The sequence below is a fragment of the Mytilus californianus genome, unplaced genomic scaffold (assembly GCF_021869535.1).
Source record: "Mytilus californianus isolate M0D057914Y unplaced genomic scaffold, xbMytCali1.0.p SCAF_7, whole genome shotgun sequence".
In the NCBI taxonomy this organism is placed as follows: Eukaryota; Metazoa; Mollusca; class Bivalvia; order Mytilida; family Mytilidae; genus Mytilus; species Mytilus californianus.
In genome coordinates this window covers 7,055,459-7,069,975 of record NW_026262723.1, presented here as the reverse complement: position 1 = coordinate 7,069,975, position 14,517 = coordinate 7,055,459, and positions in this window count along the sequence as shown.

Below are 14,517 nucleotides of genomic sequence, written 5' to 3'. Positions count from 1 at the left end.
TCATACATAGTTTGGTAGGAACAAGAGTCATATGAAAGTAAAACAAATCTACGTTACGAATCATGTGTCAAATGCAAAATATCTTGTTGACTAGAAGCTCCAACTACTCACAAGTCGACATTGGTATAAAATACACAGCGTTTGAAAATATCTATGAACGTTATTCAGCTGAATTGGATTAAAGTATTCACACATCATTTTTAAACACGATTCAATTGTCTGTAAATGACTTCCGCATGAATAATGGACAGAAAGTTATCCAGGATCTTTATATCTGGCAAAAAGTTTAAACACATGTTCTTATCTGTAATCCGAAAGTGATGTTTCAATGGTATTTTTAAACAAAGTGTATTTGAGCCTTGGTTCGTTCTGCACACTGTTTGTTAAGTTCGGACATGCTAGAATACAATTATATCATCATTTTATATCGAATATATACATCTATTACTAGTATATTTTCCCATTCTTTTCCCAGAAAGGTTTTTTCTCTCACTTCTATCAATTTGAGCTTTCGGTGTTGTTAAAATTTATCACAGAGGGTATGGTTCATTAGATAAACAGCGTAAAAACGGACCAATGCTCAATGAGAGTACAGTATCAACATTATTTGAGTCATAACGTTTTGTATTCAGCAAACTACAATGAGAAGCAAAATTTTGAAAAGGTTCATATTCACTTTAATCTAAAATTCTCTGTACCTTGCTTTGACTAGTATAGACCGGTATAATTGAGAAGACTTCATAAGTCTGTTTGACTTGTGTCTTATCGAATTTGTACTTGAACAAATAACATATGTTTAAACTAAACCGGTATAATGCAGATAATAATTAAAAAATTCAAACAAAGCTTTATGGTTTGATTTTACGCAATATATTAAGATTTTTAACTTCCTCACTTCTTTATCCCTATACATGATTATCAAAATTTACTTAAAAATTTCAGAAGTTCCATCTCTACTGAAATCTCTCTTCGTACCCTGAAAATCAAACCACGTGTAAAAATGTTTCAGCTTCGAATATCGTCATTCTATTCCTCGAAGTATACGATAGACACGGAAGAATTCAAGAAAATGTTACTATTACTAACTACCTCAACTATAAACAGTTTATCTATATCATGGGAGCGGATTCCGAAAACTTCCAAGATTTTCTCTGTGATTTTCAATCAGATTATACAAAGTAAAATAACAAAAATACCGAACCCCAATGAAAATTCAAAACGGAAAGTCCCTAATCAAATGGCACAAACTTTCAGTGATGTATAAATCAATTTTCGGAAGATAGCGAAACCCGTACATATCTTAATTCGCGCTATAAAAAATTCAACCATTTTCATGCTATGACATTTAGTTTCATGCAATGACTTTTAGTTTCGTGCAATGACATTTAGTTTCATGCAATGACATTTAATTTCATGTTATGACATTTAGTTTCATACAATGACATTTCGATTCATGCAAGGACATTTAGTTTCATAATATGAAATCTAGTTTCATGCAATGACATTTAGTTTCATGCTATGGCATTTAGTTCCATGCAATGACTTTTAGTTTCATGCTATGACATTTAGCTCCATGCAATGACTTTTAGTTTCGTGCAATGACATTTAGTTTCATGCAATAACATTTAGTTTCATGCAATGACATTTAGATTCATACAATGACATTTAACTTCATGTAATGACATTTAGTTTCATGCAATGGCATTAAGTTTCATGCAATAACATTTAGTTTCATGGAATGATATTTAGTTTCATGTGATCATTTAATACTAACAAATTTTATTCAATCCTTATTCGTTTTTCCTTTTGCACTTTAAAAAACATTGATTCCGTCAAATTATGCTTTGAAAAAGTGCACATGTCAAATTAAATGCAGTTTATTGTTTACAAATCATAGTTATGTGTTCCTCACTGACAGGCTTTTTAAGGGAATTTACTCGGTACTATTTAATGCGTCTACAGAAAATCTCCTGTCAAAATTACGACATCCACAGAATCATATGGCGAAAAGCTCGTTGCAGTTAGACTATATACTTCGTGATTTATATCTTGATTTGTAAGTGGCATATCTGGGGTGTCAGCACATCGATAACTTTTGGATGTTGATTTGAATTGTCTCATTATTATCTTATCCGCATCACTACCTTGATCTTTTAGGTCTGTCTGTTTGTGAGTCTGTACCAAGTCAGGAAACTCGTCATTGGTTGGATTTAGTTATATCTCGATAATTTTTTTTTGACTGATCTTTGACGGCCTTTTAAAATGTTTGTCTTTTTCTGAGTCTAGTCCATGCTCTAAGTGGTCCGCGATGTTCAAATCTTAGTTTTCTCTTGTTAAATTTCGTCTGTAAACTTTTGAATATGCCATTTTCAGTCTTTCTTCTACTTATAGTTTTGACTGCCCCTTGGTTTCTTCTACTTTTAGTTTTGACTGCTGCCCCTTGTTATCTTCTACTTATAGTTTTGACTGCTATTCCTTAGTATCTTCTACTTATAGTTTTGGCAGCTGCCCCTTGATATCTTCTACTTATAGTTTTGACTGTTGCCCCTTGTTATCTTCTACTAATAGTTTTGACAGCTGCCCCTTGGTATCTTCTACTTATAGTTTTGACTGCTGCCCCTTGGTATCTTCTACTTATAGTTTTGACAGCTGCCCCTTGGTATCTTCTACTTATAGTTTTGACTGCTGCCCCTTGGTATCTTCTACTTATAGTTTTGAAAGCTGCCCCTTGGTATCTTCTACTTATAGTTTTGACAGCTGCACCTTGGTATCTTCTACTTACAGTTTTGACAGCTGCCCCTTGTTATCTTCTACTTATAGTTTTGACTGCTGCCCCTTGGTATCTTCTACTTATAGTTTTGACAGCTGCCCCTTGGTATCTTCTACTTATAGTTTTGATTGTTGCCCCTTGGTATCTTCTACTTATAGTTTTGACAGCTGCCCCTTGGTATCTTCTACTTATAGTTTTGACAGCTGCCCCTTGGTATCTTCTACTTACAGTTTCGACAGCTGCCCCTTGTTATCATCTACTTATAGTTTTGACTGCTGCCCCTTGGTATCTTCTACTTATAGTTTTGACTGCTGCCCCTTGTTATCTTCTACTTATAGTTTTGACAGCTGCCCCTTGGTATCTTCTACTTATAGTTTTGACTGCTGCCCCTTGGTATCTTCTACTTATAGTTTTGACTGCCCCTTGGTATCTTCTACTTATAGTTTTGACAGCTGCCCCTTGGTATCTTCTACTTATAGTTTTGACTGCCCCTTGGTATCTTCTACTTATAGTTTTGACAGCTGCCCCTTGGTATATTCTACTTATAGTTTTGACTGCCCCTTGGTATCTTCTACTTATAGTTTTGACAGTTGCCCCTTGTTATCTTCTTCTTATAGTTTTGACTGCCCCTTGGTATCTTCTACTTATAGTTTTGACTGCTGCCCCTTGATATCTTCTACTTATAGTTTTGACAGCTGCCCCTTGGTATCTTCTACTTATAGTTTTGACTGCCCCTTGGTATCTTCTACTTATAGTTTTGACTGCCCCTTGGTATCTTCTACTTATAGTTTTGACAGCTGCCCCTTGGTATATTCTTCTTATAGTTTTGACTGCTGCCCCTTGGTATCTTCTACTTATAGTTTTGACAGCTGCCCCTTGGTATCTTCTACTTATAGTTTTGACTGCTGCCCCTCGGTATCTTCTACTTATAGTTTTGACTGCCCCTTGTTATTGTCTACTTATAGTTTTGACTGCTGCCCCTTGGTATCTCCTACTTATAGTTTTGACTGCCCCTTGGTATCTTCTACTTATAGTTTTGACAGCTGCCCCTTGGTATATTCTACTTATAGTTTTGACTGCTGCTCCTTGGTATCTTCTACTTATAGTTTTGACAGCTGCCCCTTGGTATCTTCTACTTACAGTTTTGACAGCTGCCCCTTGTTATCTTCTACTTATAGCTTTGACTGCTGCCCCTTGTTATCTTCTACTTATAGTTTTGACAGCTGCCCCTTGTTATCTTGTACTTATAGTTTTGACTGCTGCCCCTTGGTATCTTCTACTTATAGTTTTGACAGCTGCCCCTTGGTATCTTCTACTTATAGTTTTGACTGCTGCCCCTTGTTATCTTCTACTTATAGTTTTGACTGCCCCTTGGTATCTTCTACTTATAGTTTTGACTGCTGCCCCTTGTTATCTTCTACTTATAGTTTTGACTGCTGCCCCTTGTTATCTTCCACTTATAGTTTTGAATGCTGCCCCTTGGTATCTTCTACTTATAGTTTTGACAGCTGCCCCTTGGTATCTTCTACTTACAGTTTCGACAGCTGCCCCTTGTTATCATCTACTTATAGTTTTGACTGCTGCCCCTTGGTATCTTCTACTTATAGTTTTGACTGCTGCCCCTTGTTATCTTCTACTTATAGTTTTGACAGCTGCCCCTTGGTATCTTCTACTTATAGTTTTGACTGCTGCCCCTTGGTATCTTCTACTTATAGTTTTGACTGCCCCTTGGTATCTTCTCCTTATAGTTTTGACAGCTGCCCCTTGGTATCTTCTACTTATAGTTTTGACTGCCCCTTGGTATCTTCTACTTATAGTTTTGACAGCTGCCCCTTGGTATATTCTACTTATAGTTTTGACTGCCCCTTGGTATCTTCTACTTATAGTTTTGACAGTTGCCCCTTGTTATCTTCTACTTAAAGTTTTGACACCTGCCCCTTGTTATCTTCTACTTATAGTTTTGACTGCCCCTTGGTATCTTCTACTTATAGTTTTGACTGCTCCTTGGTATATTCTACTTATAGTTTTGACTGCTGATTCTTTGTATCTTCTACTTATAGTTTTGAATGCTACCCCTTGGTATATTCTACCTATAGTTTTAACTGCCCCTTGGTATCTTCTACTTATAGTTTTGACTGCTCCTTGGTATATTCTACTTATAGTTTTGACTGCCCCTAGGTATTTTCTACCTATAGTTTTGACTGCCCCTTGGTATCTTCTACTTATAGTTTTGACTGTTGCTCCTTGGTATCTTCTACTTATAGTTTTGACTGCTGCCCCTTGTTATCTTATACTTATAGTTTTGACAGCTGCCCCTTGTTATCTTCTACTTATGGTTTTGCCAGCAGCTGCCCCTTGTTATCTTCTACTTATAGTTTTGACTGTTGCCCCTTGTTATCTTCTACTAATAGTTTTGACAGCTGCCCCTTGGTATCTTCTACTTATAGTTTTGACAGCTGCCCCTTGTTATCTTCTACTTATAGCTTTGACTGCTGCCCCTAGGTATCTTCTATTTATAGTTTTGACTGCTGCCCTTTGATATCTTCTACTTATAGTTTTGACTGCCCCTTGGTATATTCTATTAATAGTTTTAACTGCCCCTTGGTTTCTTCTACTTATAGTTCTGACAGCTGCCCCTTGTTATCTTCTACTTATAGCTTTGACTGCTGCCCCTAGGTATCTTCTATTTATAGTTTTGACTGCTGCCCCTTGATATCTTCTACTTATAGTTTTGACTGCCCCTTGGTATATTTTACTTATAGTTTTAACTGCCCCTTGGTATTTTCTACTTATAGTTCTGACAGCTGCCCCTTGTTATCTTCTACTTATAGTTTTGACAGCTGCCCCTTGTTATCTTCTACTTATGGTTTTGCCAGCAGCTGCCCCTTGTTATCTTCTACTTATAGTTTTGACTGTTGCCCCTTGTTATCTTCTACTAATAGTTTTGACAGCTGCCCCTTGGTATCTTCTACTTATAGTTTTGACAGCTGCCCCTTGGTATCTTCTACTTATAGTTTTGACAGCTGCCCCTAGGTATCTTTTATTTATAGTTTTGACTGCTGCCCTTTGATATCTTCTACTTATAGTTTTGACTGCCCCTTGGTATATTCTATTTATAGTTTTAACTGCCCCTTGGTATCTTCTACTTATAGTTCTGACAGCTGCCCCTTGTTATCTTCTACTTATAGTTTTGACAGCTGCCCCTTGTTATCTTCTACTTATTGTTTTGACTGCTGCCCCTTGTTATCTTCTACTTATAGTTTTGACAGCTGCCCCTTGTTATCGTCTACTTATAGTTTTGACTGCCCCTTGGTATCTTCTACTTATAGTTTTGACTGCCCCTTGTTATCTTCTAATTATAGTTTTGACTGCCCCTTGGTATCTTCTACTTATAGTTTTGACAGCTGCCCCTTGGTATATTCTACTTATAGTTTTGACTGCTGCTCCTTGTTATCTTCGACTTATAGTTTTGACTGCTGCCCCTTGGTATCTTCTACTTATAGTTTTGACAGCTGCCCCTTGGTATATTCTACTTATAGTTTTGACTGCCCCTTTTTATCTTCTACTTATAGTTTTGACTGCTGCCCCTTGGTATCTTCTACTTATAGTTTTGACAGCCCCTTGGTATCTTCTACTTTTAGTTTTGACTGCCCCTTGGTATATTCTACTTATTGTTTTGACTGCTGCTCCTTGGTATCTACTACTTATAGTTTTGACAGCTGCCCCTTGGTATCTTCTACTTATAGTTTAGACAGCTGCCCCTTGTTATCTTCTACTTATAGCTTTGACAACTGCCCCTTGTTATCTTCTACTTATAGTTTTGACTGCTGCCCCTTGGTATCTTCTACTTATAGTTTTGACTGCTGCCCCTTGGTATCTTCTACTTATAGTTTTGACAGCTGCCCCTTGGTATCTTCTACTTATAGTTTTGACTGCTGCCCCTTGGTATCTTCTACTTATAGTTTTGACAGCTGCCCCTTGGTATCTTCTACTTATAGTTTTGACTGCTGCCCCTTGGTATCTTCTACTTATAGTTTTGACAGCTGCCCCTTGGTATCTTCTACTTATAGTTTTGACAGCTGCCCCTTGGTATCTTCTACTTACAGTTTTGACAGCTGCCCCTTGTTATCTTCTACTTATAGTTTTGACAGCTGCCCCTTGGTATCTTCTACTTATAGTTTTGACAGCTGCCCCTTGATATCTTCTACTTTTAGTTTTGACTGCTGCTCCTTGTAATCTTCTACTTATAGTTTTGACAGCTGCCCGTTGATATCTTCTACTTATAGTTTTGCCTACTGCTCCTTGGTATCTTCTACTTATTGTTTTGACTGCTGCCCCTTGTTATCTTCTACTTATAGTTTTGACAGCTGCCCCTTGTTATCGTCTACTTATAGTTTTAACTACCCTTTGGTATCTTCTACTTATAGTTTTGACAGCTGCTCCTTGGTATCTTCTACTTATAGTTTTGACTGCTGCTCCTTGGTATCTTCTACTTATAGTTTTGACAGCTGCCCCTTGGTATATTCTACTTATAGTTTTAACTACCCTTTGGTATCTTCTACTTATAGTTTTGACAGCTGCCCCTTGGTATATTCTACTTATAGTTTTAACTGCCCCTTGGTATATTCTACTTATAGTTTTGACTGCCCCTTGGTATATTCTACTTATTGTTTTGACTGCTGCTCCTTGGTATCTACTACTTATAGTTTTGACAGCTGCCCCTTGGTATCTTCTACTTATAGTTTAGACAGCTGCCCCTTGTTATCTTCTACTTATAGCTTTGACAACTGCCCCTTGTTATCTTCTACTTATAGTTTTGACTGCTGCCCCTTGGTATCTTCTACTTATAGTTTTGACTGCTGCCCCTTGGTATCTTCTACTTATAGTTTTGACAGCTGCCCCTTGGTATCTTCTACTTATAGTTTTGACAGCTGCCCCTTGGTATCTTCTACTTACAGTTTTGACAGCTGCCCCTTGTTATCTTCTACTTATAGTTTTGACTGCTGCCCCTTGGTATCTTCTACTTATAGTTTTGACAGCTGCCCCTTGGTATCTTCTACTTATAGTTTTGACTGCTGCCCTTTGGTATCTTCTACTTATAGTTTTGACAGCTGCCCCTTGGTATCTTCTACTTATAGTTTTGACAGCTGCCCCTTGGTATCTTCTACTTATAGTTTTGACAGCTGCCCCTTGATATCTTCTACTTTTAGTTTTGACTGCTGCTCCTTGTAATCTTCTACTTATAGTTTTGACAGCTGCCCGTTGATATCTTCTACTTATAGTTTTGCCTACTGCTCCTTGGTATCTTCTACTTATTGTTTTGACTGCTGCCCCTTGTTATCTTCTACTTATAGTTTTGACAGCTGCCCCTTGTTATCGTCTACTTATAGTTTTGACTGCCCCTTGGTATCTTCTACTTATAGTTTTGACTGCCCCTTGTTATCTTCTAATTATAGTTTTGACTGCCCCTTGGTATCTTCTACTTATAGTTTTGACAGCTGCCCCTTGGTATATTCTACTTATAGTTTTGACTGCTGCTCCTTGTTATCTTCTACTTATAGTTTTGACTGCTGCCCCTTGGTATCTTCTACTTATAGTTTTGACAGCTTTCCCTTGATATCTTCTACTTATAGTTTTGACAGCTGCCCCTTCTTATATTCTACTTATAGTTTTGACTGCCCCTTGTTATCTTCTACTTATAGTTTTGACAGCTGCCCCTTGGTATATTCTACTTATAGTTTTGACTGCTGCTCCTTGTTATCTTCTACTTATAGTTTTGACTGCTGCCCCTTGGTATCTTCTACTTATAGTTTTGACAGCTGCCCCTTGATATCTTCTACTTATAGTTTTGACAGCTGCCCCTTGGTATATTCTACTTATAGTTTTGACTGCCCCTTGTTATCTTCTACTTATAGTTTTGACTGCTGCCCCTTGGTATCTTCTACTTATAGTTTTGACAGCTGCCCCTTGGTATCTTCTACTTATAGTTTTGACTGCTGCCCTTTGGTATCTTCTACTTACAGTTTTGACAGCTGCCCCTTGTTATCTTCTACTTATAGTTTTGACTGCTGCCCCTTGGTATCTTCTACTTATAGTTTTGACAGCTGCCCCTTGGTATCTTCTACTTATAGTTTTGACTGCTGCCCTTTGGTATCTTCTACTTATAGTTTTGACAGCTGCCCCTTGGTATCTTCTACTTATAGTTTTGACAGCTGCCCCTTGGTATCTTCTACTTATAGTTTTGACAGCTGCCCCTTGATATCTTCTACTTTTAGTTTTGACTGCTGCTCCTTGTAATCTTCTACTTATAGTTTTGACAGCTGCCCGTTGATATCTTCTACTTATAGTTTTGCCTACTGCTCCTTGGTATCTTCTACTTATTGTTTTGACTGCTGCCCCTTGTTATCTTCTACTTATAGTTTTGACAGCTGCCCCTTGTTATCGTCTACTTATAGTTTTGACTGCCCCTTGGTATCTTCTACTTATAGTTTTGACTGCCCCTTGTTATCTTCTAATTATAGTTTTGACTGCCCCTTGGTATCTTCTACTTATAGTTTTGACAGCTGCCCCTTGGTATATTCTACTTATAGTTTTGACTGCTGCTCCTTGTTATCTTCTACTTATAGTTTTGACTGCTGCCCCTTGGTATCTTCTACTTATAGTTTTGACAGCTTTCCCTTGATATCTTCTACTTATAGTTTTGACAGCTGCCCCTTCGTATATTCTACTTATAGTTTTGACTGCCCCTTGTTATCTTCTACTTATAGTTTTGACAGCTGCCCCTTGGTATATTCTACTTATAGTTTTGACTGCTGCTCCTTGTTATCTTCTACTTATAGTTTTGACTGCTGCCCCTTGGTATCTTCTACTTATAGTTTTGACAGCTGCCCCTTGATATCTTCTACTTATAGTTTTGACAGCTGCCCCTTGGTATATTCTACTTATAGTTTTGACTGCCCCTTGTTATCTTCTACTTATAGTTTTGACTGCTGCCCCTTGGTATCTTCTACTTATAGTTTTGACAGCCCCTTGGTATCTTCTACTTATAGTTTTGACTGCCCCTTGGTATATTCTACTTATTGTTTTGACTGCTGCTCCTTGGTATCTACTACTTATAGTTTTGACAGCTGCCCCTTGGTATCTTCTACTTATAGTTTAGACAGCTGCCCCTTGTTGTCTTCTACTTATAGCTTTGACAACTGCCCCTTGTTATCTTCTACTTATAGTTTTGACTGCTGCCCCTTGGTATCTTCTACCTATAGTTTTGACTGCTGCCCCTTGGTATCTTCTACTTATAGTTTTGACAGCTGCCCCTTGGTATCTTCTACTTATAGTTTTGACTGCTGCCCCTTGGTATCTTCTACTTATAGTTTAGACAGCTGCCCCTTGGTATCTTCTACTTATAGTTTTGACTGCTGCCCCTTGGTATCTTCTACTTATAGTTTTGACTGCTGCCCTTTGGTATCTTCTACTTATAGTTTTGACAGCTGCCCCTTGGTATCTTCTACTTATAGTTTTGACAGCTGCCCCTTGGTATCTTCTACTTATAGTTTTGACAGCTGCCCCTTGATATCTTCTACTTTTAGTTTTGACTGCTGCTCCTTGTAATCTTCTACTTATAGTTTTGACAGCTGCCCGTTGATATCTTCTACTTATAGTTTTGCCTACTGCTCCTTGGTATCTTCTACTTATTGTTTTGACTGCTGCCCCTTGTTATCTTCTACTTATAGTTTTGACAGCTGCCCCTTGTTATCGTCTACTTATAGTTTTGACTGCCCCTTGGTATCTTCTACTTATAGTTTTGACTGCCCCTTGTTATCTTCTAATTATAGTTTTGACTGCCCCTTGGTATCTTCTACTTATAGTTTTGACAGCTGCCCCTTGGTATATTCTACTTATAGTTTTGACTGCTGCTCCTTGTTATCTTCTACTTATAGTTTTGACTGCTGCCCCTTGGTATCTTCTACTTATAGTTTTGACAGCTTTCCCTTGATATCTTCTACTTATAGTTTTGACAGCTGCCCCTTCTTATATTCTACTTATAGTTTTGACTGCCCCTTGTTATCTTCTACTTATAGTTTTGACAGCTGCCCCTTGGTATATTCTACTTATAGTTTTGACTGCTGCTCCTTGTTATCTTCTACTTATAGTTTTGACTGCTGCCCCTTGGTATCTTCTACTTATAGTTTTGACAGCTGCCCCTTGATATCTTCTACTTATAGTTTTGACAGCTGCCCCTTGGTATATTCTACTTATAGTTTTGACTGCCCCTTGTTATCTTCTACTTATAGTTTTGACTGCTGCCCCTTGGTATCTTCTACTTATAGTTTTGACAGCTGCCCCTTGGTATCTTCTACTTATAGTTTTGACTGCTGCCCTTTGGTATCTTCTACTTACAGTTTTGACAGCTGCCCCTTGTTATCTTCTACTTATAGTTTTGACTGCTGCCCCTTGGTATCTTCTACTTATAGTTTTGACAGCTGCCCCTTGGTATCTTCTACTTATAGTTTTGACTGCTGCCCTTTGGTATCTTCTACTTATAGTTTTGACAGCTGCCCCTTGGTATCTTCTACTTATAGTTTTGACAGCTGCCCCTTGGTATCTTCTACTTATAGTTTTGACAGCTGCCCCTTGATATCTTCTACTTTTAGTTTTGACTGCTGCTCCTTGTAATCTTCTACTTATAGTTTTGACAGCTGCCCGTTGATATCTTCTACTTATAGTTTTGCCTACTGCTCCTTGGTATCTTCTACTTATTGTTTTGACTGCTGCCCCTTGTTATCTTCTACTTATAGTTTTGACAGCTGCCCCTTGTTATCGTCTACTTATAGTTTTGACTGCCCCTTGGTATCTTCTACTTATAGTTTTGACTGCCCCTTGTTATCTTCTAATTATAGTTTTGACTGCCCCTTGGTATCTTCTACTTATAGTTTTGACAGCTGCCCCTTGGTATATTCTACTTATAGTTTTGACTGCTGCTCCTTGTTATCTTCTACTTATAGTTTTGACTGCTGCCCCTTGGTATCTTCTACTTATAGTTTTGACAGCTTTCCCTTGATATCTTCTACTTATAGTTTTGACAGCTGCCCCTTCGTATATTCTACTTATAGTTTTGACTGCCCCTTGTTATCTTCTACTTATAGTTTTGACAGCTGCCCCTTGGTATATTCTACTTATAGTTTTGACTGCTGCTCCTTGTTATCTTCTACTTATAGTTTTGACTGCTGCCCCTTGGTATCTTCTACTTATAGTTTTGACAGCTGCCCCTTGATATCTTCTACTTATAGTTTTGACAGCTGCCCCTTGGTATATTCTACTTATAGTTTTGACTGCCCCTTGTTATCTTCTACTTATAGTTTTGACTGCTGCCCCTTGGTATCTTCTACTTATAGTTTTGACAGCCCCTTGGTATCTTCTACTTATAGTTTTGACTGCCCCTTGGTATATTCTACTTATTGTTTTGACTGCTGCTCCTTGGTATCTACTACTTATAGTTTTGACAGCTGCCCCTTGGTATCTTCTACTTATAGTTTAGACAGCTGCCCCTTGTTGTCTTCTACTTATAGCTTTGACAACTGCCCCTTGTTATCTTCTACTTATAGTTTTGACTGCTGCCCCTTGGTATCTTCTACCTATAGTTTTGACTGCTGCCCCTTGGTATCTTCTACTTATAGTTTTGACAGCTGCCCCTTGGTATCTTCTACTTATAGTTTTGACTGCTGCCCCTTGGTATCTTCTACTTATAGTTTAGACAGCTGCCCCTTGGTATCTTCTACTTATAGTTTTGACTGCTGCCCCTTGGTATCTTCTACTTATAGTTTTGACAGCTGCCCCTTGGTATCTTCTACTTATAGTTTTGACAGCTGCCCCTTGGTATCTTCTACTTATAGTTTTGACTGCTGCCCCTTGGTATCTTCTACTTATAGTTTTGACAGCTGCCCCTTGGTATCTTCTATTTATAGTTTTGACTGCTGCCTTTTGGTATCTTCTACTTATAGTTTTGACAGCTGCCCCTTGGTATCTTCTACTTATAGTTTTGACAGCTGCCCCTAGGTATCTTCTACTTATAGTTTTGACAGCTGCCCCTTGATATCTTCTACTTTTAGTTTTGACTGCTGCTCCTTGTAATCTTCTACTTATAGTTTTGACAGCTGCCCGTTGATATCTTCTACTTATAGTTTTGCCTACTGCTCCTTGGTATCTTCTACTTATATTTTGACTGCTGCTCCTTGTTATCTTCTACTTATAGTTTTGAGAGCTGCCCCTTGGTATCTTCTACTTATAGTTTTGACTGCTCCTTGGTATCTTCTACTTATAGTTTTGACTGCTCCTTGGTATCTTCTACTTATAGTTTTGACATCTGCGCCTTGGTATCTTCTACTTATAGTTTTGACTGCTGATTCTTGTTATCTTCTACTTATAGTTTTGACTGCTGCCCCTTGTTATCTTCTACTTATAGTTTTGACTGCTGCCCCTTGGTATCTTCTACTTAAAGGTTTGACAGCTGCCCCTTGGTATCTTCTACTTTTAGTTTTGACTGCCCCTTGGTATCTTCTACTTATAGTTTTGACAGCTGCCCCTTGGTATCTTCTACTTATAGTTTTGACTGCTGCTCAGTGATATCTTCTACTTATAGTTTTGACAGCTGCCCCCTTAGTATATTCTACTTATAGTTTTGATTGCTGCCTCTTGGTATCTTCTACTTATAGTTTTGACTGCTGCTCCTTGGTATCTTCTACTTATAGTTTTGACAGCTGCCCCTTGGTATATTCTACTTATAGTTTTAACTACCCTTTGGTATCTTCTACTTATAGTTTTGACAGCTGCCCCTTGGTATATTCTACTTATAGTTTTAACTGCCCCTTGGTATATTCTACTTATAGTTTTGACAACTGCCCCTTGGTATATTCTACTTATAGTTTTGACTGCTGCCCCTTGGTATCTTCTACTTATAGTTTTGACTGCTGCTCCTTGGTATATTTTACTTATAGTTTTGACTGCTGCCCCTTGGTATCTTCTACTTATAGTTTTGACAGCTGCCCCTTGGTATATTTTACTTATAGTTTTGACTGTCCCTTGTTATCTTCTACTTATAGTTTTGACTGCCCCTTGGTATCTTCTACTTATAGTTTTGACTGCCCCTTGTTATCTTCTACTTATAGTTTTGACTGCTGCCCCTTGGTATCTTCTACTTATAGTGTTGACTGCCCCTTGGTATCTTCTATTTATAGTTTTGACTGCTGCTCCTTGTTATCTTTTACTTATAGTTTTGACTGCTCCTTGGTATCTCCTACTTATAGTTTTGACTGCTGCTCCTTGATTACTTCTACTTATAGTTTTGACTGCTGCCCCTTGTTATCTTCTACTTATAGTTTTGACTGCTGCTCCTTGGTATCTTCTACTTATAGTTTTGACAGCTGCCCCTTGGTATATTTTACTTATAGTTTTGACTGCTGCCCCTTGGTATCTTCTACTTATAGTTTTGACAGCTGCCCCTTGGTATTTTTTACTTATAGTTTTGACTGCCCCTTTGTATCTTCTACTTATAGTTTTGACTGCTGCTCCTTGTTAATTTCTAATTATAGTTTTGACTGCTCCTTGGTATCTTCTACTTATAGTTTTGACTGCCCCTAGGTATCTTCTACTTATAGTTTTGACTGCTGCCCCTTGTTATCTTCTACTTATAGTTTTGACTGCTGCTCCTTGGTATCTTCTACTTATAGTTTTGACAGCTGCCCCTTGGTATT